Source organism: Salmo salar, chromosome 21, assembly GCF_965601325.2.
Source record: "Salmo salar chromosome 21, fSalSal1, whole genome shotgun sequence".
Classification (NCBI taxonomy): domain Eukaryota; kingdom Metazoa; phylum Chordata; class Actinopteri; order Salmoniformes; family Salmonidae; genus Salmo; species Salmo salar.
The window spans coordinates 6,011,912-6,030,313 of record NC_138311.1 but is presented as its reverse complement, the minus strand read 5'-3'; positions in this window follow the sequence as shown (position 1 = coordinate 6,030,313).

Here is an 18,402-nt window from a genome sequence, read left to right as displayed (position 1 = left end):
ACACCAACTGATGGTGGTACTGAGGACACAAGACCCTGAAGGAATACCAGACACACCAACTGATGGTGTTTCTGAGGACCCTCTCCCAGACCCTGAAGGAATACCAGACACACCAAGTGATGGTGGTACTGAGGACCCTCTCCCAGACCCTGAAGGAACACCAGACACACCAACTGATGGTGATTCTGAGGACACTCTCCCAGAGCCTGAAGGAATACCAGAAACACCAACTGATGGTGGTACTGAGGACCCTCTCCCAGACCCTGAAGGAATACCAGACACACCGACAGATGGTGGTACTGAGGACCCTCTCCCAGACCCTGAAGGAATTTCCAGAAACACCAAATGATGGTGGTACTGAGGACCCTCTCCCAGACCCTGAAGGAATACCAGACACACCAACTGATGGTGGTACTGAGGACCCTCTCCCAGACCCAGAAGGAATACCAGACACACCAACTGATGGTGATAATGAGGACCCTCTCCCAGACCCTGAAGGAATACCAAGAACACCAACTGATGGTGGTAGTGAGGACCCTCTCCCAGACCCTGAAGGAATACCAGACAGACCGACTGATGGTGGTACTGAGGACCCTCTCCCAGACCCTGAAGGAATACCAGACACACCGACTGATGGTGGTACTGATGACCCTCTCCCAGACCCTGAAGGAATACCAGACACACCAACTGATGGTGATACAGAGGACACTCTCCCAGACCCTGAAGGAATACCAGACACACCAACTGATGGTGATACTGAGGACCCTCTCCCAGATCCTGAAGGAATACCAGACACACCAACTGTTTGTGGTTCTGAGGACCCTCGCCCAGACCCTAAAGGAATACCAGACACACCAACTGATGGTGATACTGAGGATCCTCTCCCAGACCCTGAAGGAATACCAGAAACACCAACTGATGGTGGTACTGAGGACACAAGACCCTGAAGGAATACCAGACACACCAACTGATGGTGGTTCTGAGGACCCTCTCCCAGACCCTGAAGGAATACCAGACACACCAAGTGATGGTGGTACTGAGGACCCTCTCCCAGACCCTGAAGGAATACCAGACACACCAACTGATGGTGATACTGAGGACCCTCGCCCAGACCCTAAAGGAATAACAGACACACCAACTGATGGTGATACTGAGGATCCTCTCCCAGACCCTGAAAGAATACCAGAAACACCAACTGATGGTGGTACTGAGGACACAAGACGCTGAAAAAATACCAGACACACCAACTGATGGTGGTTCTGAGGACCCTCTCCCAGACCCTGAAGGAATACCAGACACACCAAGTGATGGTGGTACTGAGGACCCTCTCCCAGACCCTGAAGGAACACCAGACACACCAACTGATGGTGATTCTGAGGACACTCTCCCAGAGCCTGAAGGAATACCAGAAACACCAACTGATGGTGGTACCGAGGACCCTCTCCCAGACCCTGAAGGAATACCAGACACACCGACAGATGGTGGTACTGACGACCCTCTCCCAGACCCTGAAGGAATTTCCTGAAACACCAACTGATGGTGGTACTGAGGACCCTCTCCCAGACCCTGAAGGAATACCAGACACACCAACTGATGGGGGTACTGAGGACCCTCTCCCAGACCCAGAAGGAATACCAGACACACCAACTGATGGTGATAATGAGGATCCTCTCCCAGACCCTGAATGAATACCAGATACACCTACTGATGGTGATACTGAGGACCCTCGCCCAGACCATGAAGATATACCAGACACACCGACTGATGGTGGTACTGAGGACCCTCTCCCAGGCCCTGAAGGAATACCAGACACACCGACTGATGGTGGTACTGAGGACCCTCTCCCAGACCCTGAAGGAATACCAGACACACCAACTGATGGTGGTACTGAGGACACAAGACCCTGAAGGAATACCAGACACACCAACTGATGGTGGTTCTGAGGACCCTCTCCCAGACCCTGAAGGAATACCAGACACACCAAGTGATGGTGGTACTGAGGACCCTCTCCCAGACCCTGAAGGAATACCAGACACACCAACTGATGGTCATACTGAGGACCCTCGCCCAGACCCTAAAGGAATACCAGACACACCAACTGATGGTGATACTGAGGATCCTCTCCCAGACCCTGAAGGAATACCAGAAACACAAACTGATGGTGGTACTGAGGACACAAGACCCTGAAGGAATACCAGACACACCAACTGATGGTGGTTCTGAGGACCCTCTCCCAGACCCTGAAGGAATACCAGACACACCAAGTGATGGTGGTACTGAGGACCCTCTCCCAGACCCTGAAGGAACACCAGACACACCAACTGATGGTGATTCTGAGGACCCTCTCCCAGAGCCTGAAGGAATACCAGAAACACCAACTGATGGTGGTACTGAGGACCCTCTCCCAGACCCTGAAGGAATACCAGACACACCGACTGATGGTGGTACTGAGGACCCTCTCCCAGACCCTGAAGGAATTTCCAGAAACACCAACTGATGGTGGTACTGAGGACCCTCTCCCAGACCCTGAAGGAACACCAGACACAACAACTGATGGTCATACTAAGGACCCTCTCCCAGACCCTGAAGGAATACTAGACACACCAACTGATGGTGGTACTGAGGATCCTCGCCCAAACCCTAAAGGAAAACCAGACACACCAACTGATGGTGATACTGAGGATCCTCTCGCAGACCCTGAAGGAATACCAGACACACCAACTGATGGTGGTAATGAGGACCCTCTCCCAGACCCTGAAGGAATACCAGACACACCAACTGATGGTGGTACTGAGGACCCTCTCCCAGACCCTGAAGGAATACCAAGAACACCAACTGATGGTGGTAGTGAGGACCCTCTCCCAGACCCTTAAGGAATACCAGATACACCGACTGATGGTGGTACAGAGGACCCACTCCCAGACCCTGAAGGAATACCAGACAGACCGACTGATTGTGGTACTGAGGACCCTATCCCAGACCCTGAAGGAATACCAGACACACCAACTGATGGTGGTAATGAAGACCCTCTCACAGACCCTGAAGGAATACCAGACACACCAACTGATGGTGGTACTGAGGACCCTCTCCCAGACCCTGAAGGAATACCAAGAACACCAACTGATGGTGGTAGTGAGGATCCTCTCCCAGACCCTTAAGGAATACCAGATACACCGACTGATGGTGGTACAGAGGACCCACTCCCAGACCCTGAAGGAATACCAGACAGACCGACAGATGGTGGTTCTGAGGACCCTCTCCCAGACCCTGAAGGAATACCAGACACACCAAGTGATGGTGGTACTGAGGACCCTCTCCCAGACCCTGAAGGAATACCAGACACACCAACTGATGGTGATACTGAGGACCCTCGCCCAGACCCTAAAGGAATAACAGACACACCAACTGATGGTGATACTGAGGATCCTCTCCCAGACCCTGAAAGAATACCAGAAACACCAACTGATGGTGGTACTGAGGACACAAGACGCTGAAAAAATACCAGACACACCAACTGATGGTGGTTCTGAGGACCCTCTCCCAGACCCTGAAGGAATACCAGACACACCAAGTGATGGTGGTACTGAGGACCCTCTCCCAGACCCTGAAGGAACACCAGACACACCAACTGATGGTGATTCTGAGGACACTCTCCCAGAGCCTGAAGGAATACCAGAAACACCAACTGATGGTGGTACCGAGGACCCTCTCCCAGACCCTGAAGGAATACCAGACACACCGACAGATGGTGGTACTGACGACCCTCTCCCAGACCCTGAAGGAATTTCCTGAAACACCAACTGATGGTGGTACTGAGGACCCTCTCCCAGACCCTGAAGGAATACCAGACACACCAACTGATGGGGGTACTGAGGACCCTCTCCCAGACCCAGAAGGAATACCAGACACACCAACTGATGGTGATAATGAGGATCCTCTCCCAGACCCTGAATGAATACCAGATACACCTACTGATGGTGATACTGAGGACCCTCGCCCAGACCATGAAGAAATACCAGACACACCGACTGATGGTGGTACTGAGGACCCTCTCCCAGGCCCTGAAGGAATACCAGACACACCGACTGATGGTGGTACTGAGGACCCTCTCCCAGACCCTGAAGGAATACCAGACACACCAACTGATGGTGGTACTGAGGACACAAGACCCTGAAGGAATACCAGACACACCAACTGATGGTGGTTCTGAGGACCCTCTCCCAGACCCTGAAGGAATACCAGACACACCAAGTGATGGTGGTACTGAGGACCCTCTCCCAGACCCTGAAGGAATACCAGACACACCAACTGATGGTCATACTGAGGACCCTCGCCCAGACCCTAAAGGAATACCAGACACACCAACTGATGGTGATACTGAGGATCCTCTCCCAGACCCTGAAGGAATACCAGAAACACAAACTGATGGTGGTACTGAGGACACAAGACCCTGAAGGAATACCAGACACACCAACTGATGGTGGTTCTGAGGACCCTCTCCCAGACCCTGAAGGAATACCAGACACACCAAGTGATGGTGGTACTGAGGACCCTCTCCCAGACCCTGAAGGAACACCAGACACACCAACTGATGGTGATTCTGAGGACCCTCTCCCAGAGCCTGAAGGAATACCAGAAACACCAACTGATGGTGGTACTGAGGACCCTCTCCCAGACCCTGAAGGAATACCAGACACACCGACTGATGGTGGTACTGAGGACCCTCTCCCAGACCCTGAAGGAATTTCCAGAAACACCAACTGATGGTGGTACTGAGGACCCTCTCCCAGACCCTGAAGGAACACCAGACACAACAACTGATGGTCATACTAAGGACCCTCTCCCAGACCCTGAAGGAATACTAGACACACCAACTGATGGTGGTACTGAGGAACCTCGCCCAAACCCTAAAGGAAAACCAGACACACCAACTGATGGTGATACTGAGGATCCTCTCGCAGACCCTGAAGGAATACCAGACACACCAACTGATGGTGGTAATGAGGACCCTCTCCCAGACCCTGAAGGAATACCAGACACACCAACTGATGGTGGTACTGAGGACCCTCTCCCAGACCCTGAAGGAATACCAAGAACACCAACTGATGGTGGTAGTGAGGACCCTCTCCCAGACCCTTAAGGAATACCAGATACACCGACTGATGGTGGTACAGAGGACCCACTCCCAGACCCTGAAGGAATACCAGACAGACCGACTGATTGTGGTACTGAGGACCCTATCCCAGACCCTGAAGGAATACCAGACACACCAACTGATGGTGGTAATGAAGACCCTCTCACAGACCCTGAAGGAATACCAGACACACCAACTGATGGTGGTACTGAGGACCCTCTCCCAGACCCTGAAGGAATACCAAGAACACCAACTGATGGTGGTAGTGAGGATCCTCTCCCAGACCCTTAAGGAATACCAGATACACCGACTGATGGTGGTACAGAGGACCCACTCCCAGACCCTGAAGGAATACCAGACAGACCGACAGATGGTGGTACTGAGGACCCTCTCCCAGACCCTGAAGGAATACCAAGAACACCAACTGATGGTGGTAGTGAGGACCCTCTCCCAGACCCTTAAGGAATACCAGATACACCGACTGATGGTGGTACAGAGGACCCACTCCCAGACCCTGAAGGAATACCAGACAGACCGACTGATGGTGGTACTGAGGACCCTCTCCCAGACCCTGAAGGAATACCAGACACACCAACTGATGGTGATACTGAGGACCCTCTCCCAGACCCTGAAGGAATACCAGGAACACCAACTGATGGTGGTAGTGAGGACCCTCTCCCAGACCCTGACGGAATACCAGACACACCAACTGATGGTGGTAATGACGACCCTCTCCCAGACCCTGAAGGAATACCAGACACACCAACTGATGGTGATACTGAGGACCCTCACCCAGATCCTGAAGGAATACCAGACACACCAACTGATGGTGGTACTGAGGACCCTCTCCCAGACCCTGAAGGAACACCAGACACACCAACTGATGGGGATTCTGAGGACCCTCTCCCAGACCCTGAAGGAATACCAAGAACACCAACTGATGGTGGTAGTGAGGACCCTCTCCCAGACCCTGAAGGAATACCAGACATACCGACTGATGGTGGTACTGAGGACCCTCTCCCAGACCCTGAAGGAATACCAGACACACCGACTGATGGTGGTACTGAGGACCCTCTCCCAGACCCTGAAGGAATACCAGACACACCAACTGATGGTGATACAGAGGACACTCTCCCAGACCCTGAAGGAATACCAGACACACCAACTGATGGTGATACTGAGGACCCTCTCCCAGATCCTGAAGGAATACCAGACACACCAACTGATTGTGGTTCTGAGGACCCTCTCCCAGACCCTGAAGGAATACCAGACACACCAAGTGATGGTGGTACTGAGGACCCTCTCCCAGACCCTGAAGGAATACCAGACACACCAACTGATGGTGGTACTGAGGACCCTCTCCCAGACCCTGAAGGAATACCAGACACACCAACTGATGGTGATACTGAGGACCCTCTCCCAGATCCTGAAGGAATACCAGACACACCGACTGATGGTGGTACTGAGGACCCTCTCCCAGACCCTGAAGGAATTTCCAGAAACACCAACTGATGGTGGTACTGAGGACCCTCTCCCAGACCCTGAAAGAACACCAGACACAACAACTGATGGTCATACTAAGGACCCTCTCCCAGACCCTGAAGGAATACCAGACACATCCAACTGATGGTGGTACTGAGGACCCTCTCCCAGACCCTGAAGGAACACCAGACACAACAACTGATGGTCATAGTAAGGACCCTCTCCCAGACCCTGAATGAATACCAGACACACCAACTGATGGTGGTACTGAGGACCCTCTCCCAGACCCTGAAGGAATACCAGGAACACCAACTGATGGTGATACTGAGGACCCACTCCCAGACCCTGAAGGAATACCAGACACACCAACTGATGGTGGTACTGAGGACCCTCTCCCAGACCCTGAAGGAATACCAGACACACCAACTGATGGTGATACTGAGGACCCTCTCCCAGACCCTGAAGGAATACCAGGAACACCAACTGATGGTGGTAGTGAGGACCCTCTCCCAGACGCTGAAGGAATACCAGACACACCAACTGATGGTGATACTGAGGACCCTCACCCAGATCCTGAAGGAATACCAGACACACCAACTGATGGTGGTACTGAGGACCCTCTGCCAGACCCTGAAGGAACACCAGACACACCAACATATGGGGATCCTGAGGACCATCTCCCAGACCATGAAGGAATACCAGAAACACCAACTGATGGTGGTACTGAGGACCCTCTCCCAGACCCTGAAGGAATACCAAGAACACCAACTGATGGTGGTAGTGAGGACCCTCTCCCAGAACCTTAAGGAATACCAGATACACCGACTGACGGTGGTACAGAGGACCCACTCCCAGACCCTGAAGGAATACCAGACAGACCGACTGATGGTGGTACTGAGGACCCTCTCCCAGACCCTGACGGAATACCAGACACACCGACTGATGGTGGTACTGAGGACCCTCTCCCAGACCCTGAAGGAATACCAGACACACCAACTGATGGTGGTACAGAGGACCCACTCCCAGATCCTGAAGGAATACCAGACAGATCGACTGATGGTGGTACTGAGGACCCTCTCCCAGATCCTGAAGTAATACCAGGAACACCAACTGATGGTGATACTGAGGACCCACTCCCAGACCCTGAAGGAATACCAGACACACCAACTGATGGTGGTACTGAGGACCCTCTCCCAGACCCTGAAGGAATACCAGACACACCAACTGATGGTGATACTGAGGACCCTCTCCCAGACCCTGAAGGAATACCAGGAACACCAACTGATGGTGGTAGTGAGGACCCTCTCCCAGACCCTGAAGGAATACCAGACAAGTCAACTGCTGGTGGTACTGATGACCCTCTCCCAGACCCTGAAGGAAAACCAGACAGACCGACTGATGGTGGTACTGAGGATCCTCTCCCAGACCCTGAAGGAATACCAGACACACCAACTGATGGTTCGTAATGAGGACCCTCTCCCAGACCCTGAAGGAATACCAGACACACCAACTGATGGTTCGTAATGAGGACCCTCTCCCAGACCCTGAAGGAATACCAAGAACACCAACTGATGGTGGTAGTGAGGACCCTCTCCCAGACCCTTAAGGAATACCAGATACACCGACTGATGGTGGTACAGAGGACCCACTCCCAGACCCTGAAGGAATACCAGACAGACCGACTGATGGTGGTACTGAGGACCCTCTCCCAGATCCTGAAGGAATACCAGGAACACCAACTGATGGTGATACTGAGGACCCACTCCCAGAACCTGAAGGAATACCAGACACACCAACTGATGGTGGTACTGAGGACCCTCTCCCAGACCCTGAAGGAATACCAGACACACCAACTGATGGTGATACTGAGGACCCTCTCCCAGACCCTGAAGGAATACCAGGAACACCAACTGATGGTGGTAGTGAGGACACTCTCCCAGACCCTGAAGGAATACCAGACAAGTCAACTGCTGGTGGTACTGATGACCCTCTCCCAGACCATGAAGGAATACCAGACACACCAACTGATGGTGTTACTGAGGACCCTCTCCCAGACCCTGAAGGAATACCAGACACACCAACTGATGGTGGTACTGAGGACCCTCTCCCAGACCCTGAAGGAATACCAGACACACCAACTGATGGTGGTACTGAGGACCCTCTCCCAGACCCTGAAGGAATAACAGACACACCAACTGATGGTGATACTGAGGACCCTCGCCCAGACCCTGAAGGAATACCAGACACACCAACTGATGGTGATACTGAGGAGCCTCTACCAAACCCTGAAAGAATTTCCAAAAACACCAACTGATGGTGGTACTGAGGACCCTCTCCCAGACCCTGAAGGAATTCCAGACACACCAACTGATGGTGGTACTGAGGACCCTCTCCCAGACCCTGAAGGAATACCAGACACACCAACTGATGGTGGTAGTGAGGACCCTCTCCCAGACCGTGAAGAAATACCAGACACACCAACTGATGGTGGTACTGAGGACCCTCTCCCAGACCCTGAAGGAATACCAGACACACCAACTGATGGTGATACTGAGGACCCTCGCCCCTAAAGGAATACCAGACACACCAACTGATGGTGATACTGAGGACCCTCTCCCAGACCCTGAAGGAATACCAGACAAGTCAACTGCTGGTGGTACTGATGACCCTCTCACAGACCATGAAGGAATACCAGACACACCAACTGATGGTGGTTCTGAGGACCCTCTCCCAGACCCTGAAGGAATACCAGACACACCAACTGATGGTGATACTGAGGACCGTCTCCCAGACCCTGAAGGAATACCAGAAACACCAACTGATGGTGTTACTGAGGACACAAGACCCTGAAGGAATACCAGACACACCAACTGATGGTGGTACTGAGGACACTCTCCCAGACCCTGAAGGAATACCAGACACACCAACTGATGGTGGTACTGAGGACACTCTCCCAGACCCTGAAGGAATACCAGACACGCCAACTGATGGTGGTACTGAGGACCCTCTCCCAGACCCTGAAGGAATACCAGACACACAAACTGATGGTGGTACTGAGGACCCTCTCCCAGACCCTGAAGGAATACCAGACACACCAACTGATGGTGATACTGAGGATCCTCTCCCAGACCCTGAAGGAATTTCCAGAAACACCAACTGATGGTGGTACTGAGGACCCTCTCCCAGACCCTGAAGGAATACCAGACACACCAACTGATGGTGATACTGAAGACCCTCTCCCAGACCCTGAAGGAATACCAGACACACCAACTGATGGTGGTACTGAGGACCCTCTCCCAGACCCTGAAGGAATACCAGATACACCGACTGATGGTGATACTGAGGACCCTCGCCCAGACCCTGAAGGAATACCAGACACACCAACTGATGGTGATACTGAGGATCCTCTCCCAGACCCTGAAGGAATTTCCAGCAACACCAACTGAGGGTGGTACTGAGGACCCTCTCCCAGACCCTGAAGGAATACCAGACACACCAACTGATGGTGGTACTGAGGACACAAGACCCTGAAGGAATACCAGACACACCAACTGATGGTGGTACTGTGGACACTCTCCCAGACCCTGAAGGAATTTCCAGCAACACAAACTGATGGTGGTACTGAGGACCCTCTCCCAGACCCTGAAGGAATACCAGACACACCAACTGATGGTGGTACTGAGGACCCTCTCCCAGACCCTGAAGGAATACCAGATACACCGACTGATGGTGATACTGAGGACCCTCGCCCAGACCCTGAAGAAATACCAGACACACCGACTGATGGTGGTACTGAGGACCCTCTCCCAGACCCTGAAGGAAAACCAGACAGACCGACTGATGTTGGTACTGAGGACCCTCTTCCAGACCCTGAAGGAACACCAGACACACCAACTGATGGTGATTCTGAGGACCCTCTCCCAGACCCTGAAGGAATACCAGACACACCAACTGATGGTGGTACTGAGGACCCTCTCCCAGACCCTGAAGGAATACCAGACACACCAACTGATGGTGATACTGAGGACCCTCTCCCAGACCCAGAAGGAATACCAGAAACACCAACTGATGGTGGTACTGAGGACACAAGACCCTGAAGGAATACCAGACATACCAACTGATGGTGGTACTGAGGACACTCTCCCAGACCCTGAAGGAATACCAGACACACCAACTGATGGTGGTACTGAGGACACTCTCCCAGACCCTGAAGGAATACCAGACACTCCAACTGATGGTGATACTGAGGACCCTCTCCCAGACCCTGAAGGAATACCAGACAAGCCAACTGATGGTGATACTGAGGACCCTCTCCCAGACCCTGAAGGAATACCAGACAAGTCAACTGCTGGTGGTACTGATGACCCTCTCACAGACCATGAAGGAATACCAGACACACCAACTGATGGTGGTACTGAGGACCCTCTCCCAGACCCTGAAGGAATACCAGACACACCAACTGATGGTGATACTGAGGACCCTCGCCCAGACCCTGAAGGAATACCAGAAACACCAACTGATGGTGGTACTGAGGACACAAGACCCTGATGGAATACCAGACACACCAACTGATGGTGGTACTGAGGACACTCTCCCAGACCCTGAAGGCATACCAGACACACCAACTGATGGTGGTACTGAGGACCCTCTCCCAGACCCTGAAGGAATACCAGACACACAACCTGATTGTGGTACTGAGGACCCTCTCCCAGACCCTGAAGGAATACCAGACACACCAACTGATGGTGATACTGAGGATCCTCTCCCAGACCCTGAAGGAATTTCCAGAAACACCAACTGATGGTGGTACTGAGGACCCTCTCCCAGACCCTGAAGGAATACCAGACACACCAACTGATGGTGATACTGAGGACCCTCTCCCAGACCCTGAAGGAATACCAGAAACACCAACTGATGGTGGTACTGAGGACACAAGACCCTGAAGCAATACCAGACACGCCAACTGATGGTGACACTGAGGATCCTCTCCCAGACCATGAAGGAATACCAGACACACCAACTGATGGTGTTACTGAGGACCCTCTCCCAGACCCTGAAGGAATACCAGAAACACCAACTGATAGTGGTACTGAGGACACAAGACCCTGAAGGAATACCAGACAAGTCAACTGCTGGTGGTACTGATGACCCTCTCCCAGACCCTGAAGGAATACCAGACACACCAACTGATGGTGGTACTGAGGACCCTCTCCCAGACCCTGAAGGAATACCAGACACACCAACTGATGGTGGTACTGAGGACCCTCTCCCAGACCCTGAAGGAATACCAGACACACCAACTGATGGTGGTACTGAGGACCCTCTCCCAGACCCTGAAGGAATACCAGACACACCAACTGATGGTGATACTGAGGACCCTCTCCCAGACCCTGAAGGAATACCAGACACGCCAACTGATGGTGATACTGAGGACCCTCTCCCAGACCCTGAAGGAATACCAGACAAGTCAACTGCTGGTGGTACTGATGACCCTCTCCCAGACCATGAAGGAATACCAGACACACCAACTGATGGTGTTACTGAGGACCCTCTCCCAGACCCTGAAGTAATACCAGACACACCACCTGATGGTGGTACTGAGGACCCTCTCCCAGACCCTGAAGGAATACCAGACACACCAACTGATGGTGGTACTGAGGACCCTCTCCCAGACCCTGAAGGAATACCAGACACACCAACTGATGGTGGTACTGAGGACCCTCTCCCAGACCCTGAAGGAATACCAGACACACCAACTGATGGTGATACTGAGGACCCTCTCCCAGATCCTGAAGGAATACCAGACACACCAACTGATGGTGGTACTGAGGACCCTCTCCCAGACCCTGAAGGAATACCAGACACACCAACTGATGGTGGTACTGAGGACCCTCTCCCAGACCCTGAAGGAATACCAGACACAGTCAACTGCTGGTGGTACTGATGACCCTCTCACAGACCATGAAGCAATACCAGACTCACCAACTGATGGTGGTACTGAGGACCCTCTCCCAGACCCTGAAGGAATACCAGACACACCAACTGATGGTGATACTGAGGACCCTCTCCCAGACCCTGAAGGAATACCAGAAACACCAACTGATGGTGGTACTGAGGACACAAGACCCTGAAGGAATACCAGACACACCAACTGATGGTGGTACTGAGGACCCTCTCCCAGACCCTGAAGGAATACCAGACACACCAACTGATGGTGGTACTGAGGACCCTCTCCCAGACCCTGAAGGAATACCAGACACACCAACTGATGGTGGTACTGAGGACCCTCTCCCAGACCCTGAAGGAATACCAGACACACCAACTGATGGTGGTACTGAGGACCCTCTCCCAGACCCTGAAGGAATACCAGACACACCAACTGATGGTGGTACTGAGGACCCTCTCCCAGACCCTGAAGGAATACCAGACACACCAACTGATGGTGATACTGAGGACCCTCTCCCAGACCCTGAAGGAATACCAGACACGACCAACTGATGGTGGTACTGAGGACCCTCTCCCAGACCCTGAAGGAATACCAGACACACCAACTGATGGTGGTACTGAGGACCCTCTCCCAGACCCTGAAGGAATACCAGACACACCAACTGATGGTGGTACTGAGGACCCTCTCCCAGACCCTGAAGGAATTTCCAGAAACACCAACTGATGGTGGTACTGAGGACCCTCTCCCAGACCCTGAAGGAACACCAGACACACCAACTGATGGTGATACTGAGGACCCTCTCCCAGACCCTGAAGGAATACCAGACACACCAACTGATGGTGGTACTGAGGACCCTCTCCCAGACCCTGAAGGAATACCAGACACAACAAACTGATGGTGATACTGAGGACCCTCTCCCAGATCCTGAAGGAATACCAGGAACACCAACTGATGGTGGTACTGAGGACCCTCTCCCAGACCCTGAAGGAATACCAGACACACCAACTGATGGTGGTACTGAGGACACTCTCCCAGACCCTGAAGGAATACCAGACACACCAACTGATGGTGGTACTGAGGACCCTCTCCCAGACCCTGAAGGAATACCAGACACACCAACTGATGGTGGTACTGAGGACCCTCTCCCAGACCCTGAAGGAATACCAGACACACCGACTGATGGTGGTACTGAGGACCCTCTCCCAGACCCTGAAGGAATACCAGACACACCAACTGATGGTGATACAGAGGACACTCTCCCAGACCCTGAAGGAATACCAGACACACCAACTGATGGTGATACTGAGGACCCTCTCCCAGATCCTGAAGGAATACCAGACACACCAAGTGATGGTGGTTCTGAGGACCCTCTCCCAGACCCTGAAGGAATACCAGACACACCAAGTGATGGTGGTACTGAGGACCCTCTCCCAGACCCTGAAGGAACACCAGACACACCAACTGATGGTGATTCTGAGGACCCTCTCCCAGAGCCTGAAGGAATACCAGAAACACCAACTGATGGTGGTACTGAGGAGCCTCTCCCAGACCCTGAAGGAATACCAGACACACCGACTGATGGTGGTACTGAGGACCCTCTCCCAGACCCTGAAGGAATTTCCAGAAACACCAACTGATGGTGGTACTGAGGACCCTCTCCCAGACCCTGAAGGAACACCAGACACAACAACTGATGGTGATACTGAGGATCCTCTCCCAGACCCTGAAGGAATACCAGACACACCAACTGATGGTGGTACTGAGGACCCTCTCCCAGACCCTGAAGGAATACCAGACACAACAAACTGATGGTGATACTGAGGACCCTCTCCCAGATCCTGAAGGAATACCAGGAACACCAACTGATGGTGGTAGTGAGGACCCTCTCCCAGACCCTGACGGAATACCAGACACACCAACTGATGGTGGTAATGAGGACCCTCTCCCAGACCCTGAAGGAATACCAGACACACCAACTGATGGTGATACTGAGGACCCTCACCCAGATCCTGAAGGAATACCAGACACACCAACTGATGGTGGTACTGAGGACCCTCTCCCAGACCCTGAAGTAACACCAGACACACCAACTGATGGTGATACTGAGGACCCTCTCCCAGACCCTGAAGGAATACCAGACACACCAACTGATGGTGGTACTGAGGACCCTCGCCCAGACCTTAAAGGAATACCAGACACACCAACTGATGGTGATACTGAGGACCCTCTCCCAGACCCTGAAGGAATACCAGAAACACCAACTGATGGTGGTACTGAGGACACAAGACCCTGAAGGAATACCAGACACACCAACTGATGGTGGTACTGAGGACCCTCTCCCAGACCCTGAAGGAATACCAGACACACCAACTGATGGTGGTACTGAGGACACTCTCCCAGACCCTGAAGGAATACCAGACACACCAACTGATGGTGGTACTGAGGACCCTCTCCCAGACCCTGAAGGAATACCAGACACACCAACTGATGGTGATACTGAGGACCCTCTCCCAGACCCTGAAGGAATACCAGACACACCAACTGATGGTGGTACTGAGGACCCTCTCCCAGACCCTGAAGGAATACCAGACACACCAACTGATGGTGATACTGAGGATCCTCTCCCAGACCCTGAAGGAATACCAGACACACCAACTGATGGTGGTACTGAGGACCCTCTCCCAGACCCTGAAGGAATACCAGACACACCAACTGATGGTGATACTGAGGACCCTCGCCCAGACCCTGAAGGAATACCAGAAACACCAACTGATGGTGGTACTGAGGACCCTCTCCCAGACCCTCGATGGAATACCAGACAGACCGACTGATGGTGGTACTGAGGACCCTCTCCCAGACCCTGAAGGAACACCAGACACACCAACTGATGGTGATACTGAGGACCCTCTCCCAGACCCTGAAGGAATACCAGACACACCAACTGATGGTGGTACTGAGGACCCTCTCCCAGACCCTGAAGGAATACCAGACACACCAACTGATGGTGATACTGAGGACCCTCTCCCAGACCCTGAAGGAATACCAGAAACACCAACTGATGGTGGTACTGAGGACACAAGACCCTGAAGGAATACCAGACACACCAACTGATGGTGGTACTGAGGACACTCTCCCAGACCCTGAAGGAATACCAGACACACCAACTGATGGTGGTACTGAGGACACTCTCCCAGACCCTGAAGGAATACCAGACACTCCAACTGATGGTGATACTGAGGACCCTCTCCCAGACCCTGAAGGAATACCAGACACGACCAGACTGATGGTGGTACTGAGGACCCTCTCCCAGACCCTGAAGGAATACCAGACACACCAACTGATGGTGTTACTGAGGACCCTCTCCCAGACCCTGAAGGAATACCAGACACACCAACTGATGGTGAGTACTGAGGACGCCTCGTCCCAGACCCTGAAGGAATACCAGACACACCAACTGATGGTGATACTGAGGACCCTCTCCCAGACCCTGAAGGAATACCAGACACACCAACTGATGGTGGTACTGAGGACCCTCTCCCAGACCCTGAAGGAACACCAGACACACCAACTGATGGTGGTACTGAGGACCCTCTCCCAGACCCTGAAGGAATACCAGACACACCAACTGATGGTGGTACTGAGGACCCTCTCCCAGACCCTGAAGGAATACCAGACACACCAACTGATGGTGATACTGAGGACCCTCTCCCAGACCCTGAAGGAATACCAGAAACACCAACTGATGGTGGTAGTGAGGACCCTCTCCCAGACCCTGACGGAATACCAGACACACCAACTGATGGTGGTACTGAGGACCCTCTCCCAGACCCTGAAGGAATACCAGACACACCAACTGATGGTGATACTGAGGACCCTCGCCCAGACCCTGAAGGAATACCATCGATGGAATACCAGACACACCAACTGATGGTGGTACTGAGGACACTCTCCCAGACCCTGAAGGCATACCAGACACACCAACTGATGGTGTTACTGAGGACCCTCTCCCAGACCCTGAAGGAATACCAGACACACAACCTGATTGTGGTACTGAGGACCCTCTCCCAGACCCTGAAGGAATACCAGACACACCAACTGATGGTGATACTGAGGACCCTCTCCCAGACCCTGAAGGAATACCAGAAACACCAACTGATAGTGGTACTGAGGACACAAGACCCTGAAGGAATACCAGACACACCAACTGATGGTGGTACTGAGGACACTCTCACAGACCCTGAAGGAATACCAGACACACCAACTGATGGTGGTACTGAGGACACTCTCCCAGACCCTGAAGGAATACCAGAACCTCCAACTGATGGTGATACTGAGGACCCTCTCCCAGACCCTGAAGCAATACCAGACACGCCAACTGATGGTGACACTGAGGATCCTCTCCCAGACCCTGAAGGAATACCAGACAAGTCAACTGCTGGTGGTACTGATGACCCTCTCCCAGACCATGAAGGAATACCAGACACACCAACTGATGGTGTTACTGAGGACCCTCTCCCAGACCCTGAAGTAATACCAGACACACCACCTGATGGTGGTACTGAGGACCCTCTCCCAGACCCTGAAGGAAAACCAGACACACCAACTGATGGTGGTACCGAGGACTCTCTCCCAGACCCTGAAGGAATACCAGACACACCAACTGATGGTGATACTGAGGACCCTCTCCCAGATCCTGAAGGAATACCAGACACCACCAACTGATGGTGGTACTGAGGACCCTCTCCCAGACCCTGAAGGAATACCAGACACACCAACTGATGGTGGTACTGAGGACCCTCTCCCAGACCCTGAAGGAATACCAGACAAGTCAACTGCTGGTGGTACTGATGACCCTCTCACAGACCATGAAGCAATACCAGACTCACCAACTGATGGTGGTACTGAGGACCCTCTCCCAGACCCTGAAGGAATACCAGACACACCAACTGATGGTGGTACTGTGGACACTCTCCCAGACCCCGAAGGAATACCAGACACACCAACTGATGGTGGTACTGAGGACACTCTCCCAGACCCTGAAGGAATACCAGACACACCAACTGATGGTGGTACTGAGGACACTCTCCCAGACCCTGAAGGAATACCAGACACGCCAACTGATGGTGGTACTGAGGACCCTCTCCCAGACCCTGAAGGAATACCAGACACACCAACTGATGGTGGTACTGAGGACCCTCTCCCAGACCCTGAAGGAATACCAGACACACCAACTGATGGTGATACTGAGGACCCTCGCCCAGACCCTGAAGGAATACCAGACACACCAACTGATGGTGATACTGAGGATCCTCTCCCAGACCCTGAAGAAATACCAGACACACCGACTGATGGTGGTACTGAGGACCCTCTCCCAGACGCTGAAGGAAAACCAGACAGACCGACTGATGTTGGTACTGAGGACCCTCTCCCAGACCCTGAAGGAACACCAGACACACCAACTGATGGTGATTCTGAGGACCCTCTCCCAGACCCTGAAGGAATACCAGACACACCAACTGATGGTGGTACTGAGGACCCTCTCCCAGACCCTGAAGGAATACCAGACACACCAACTGATGGTGATACTGAGGATCCTCTCCCAGACCCAGAAGGAATACTAAAAACACCAACTGATGGTGGTACTGAGGACACAAGACCCTGAAGGAATACCAGACATACCAACTGATGGTGGTACTGAGGACACTCTCCCAGACCCTGAAGGAATACCAGACACACCAACTGATGGTGGTACTGAGGACACTCTCCCAGACCCTGAAGGAATACCAGACACTCCAACTGATGGTGATACTGAGGACCCTCTCCCAGACCCTGAAGGAAT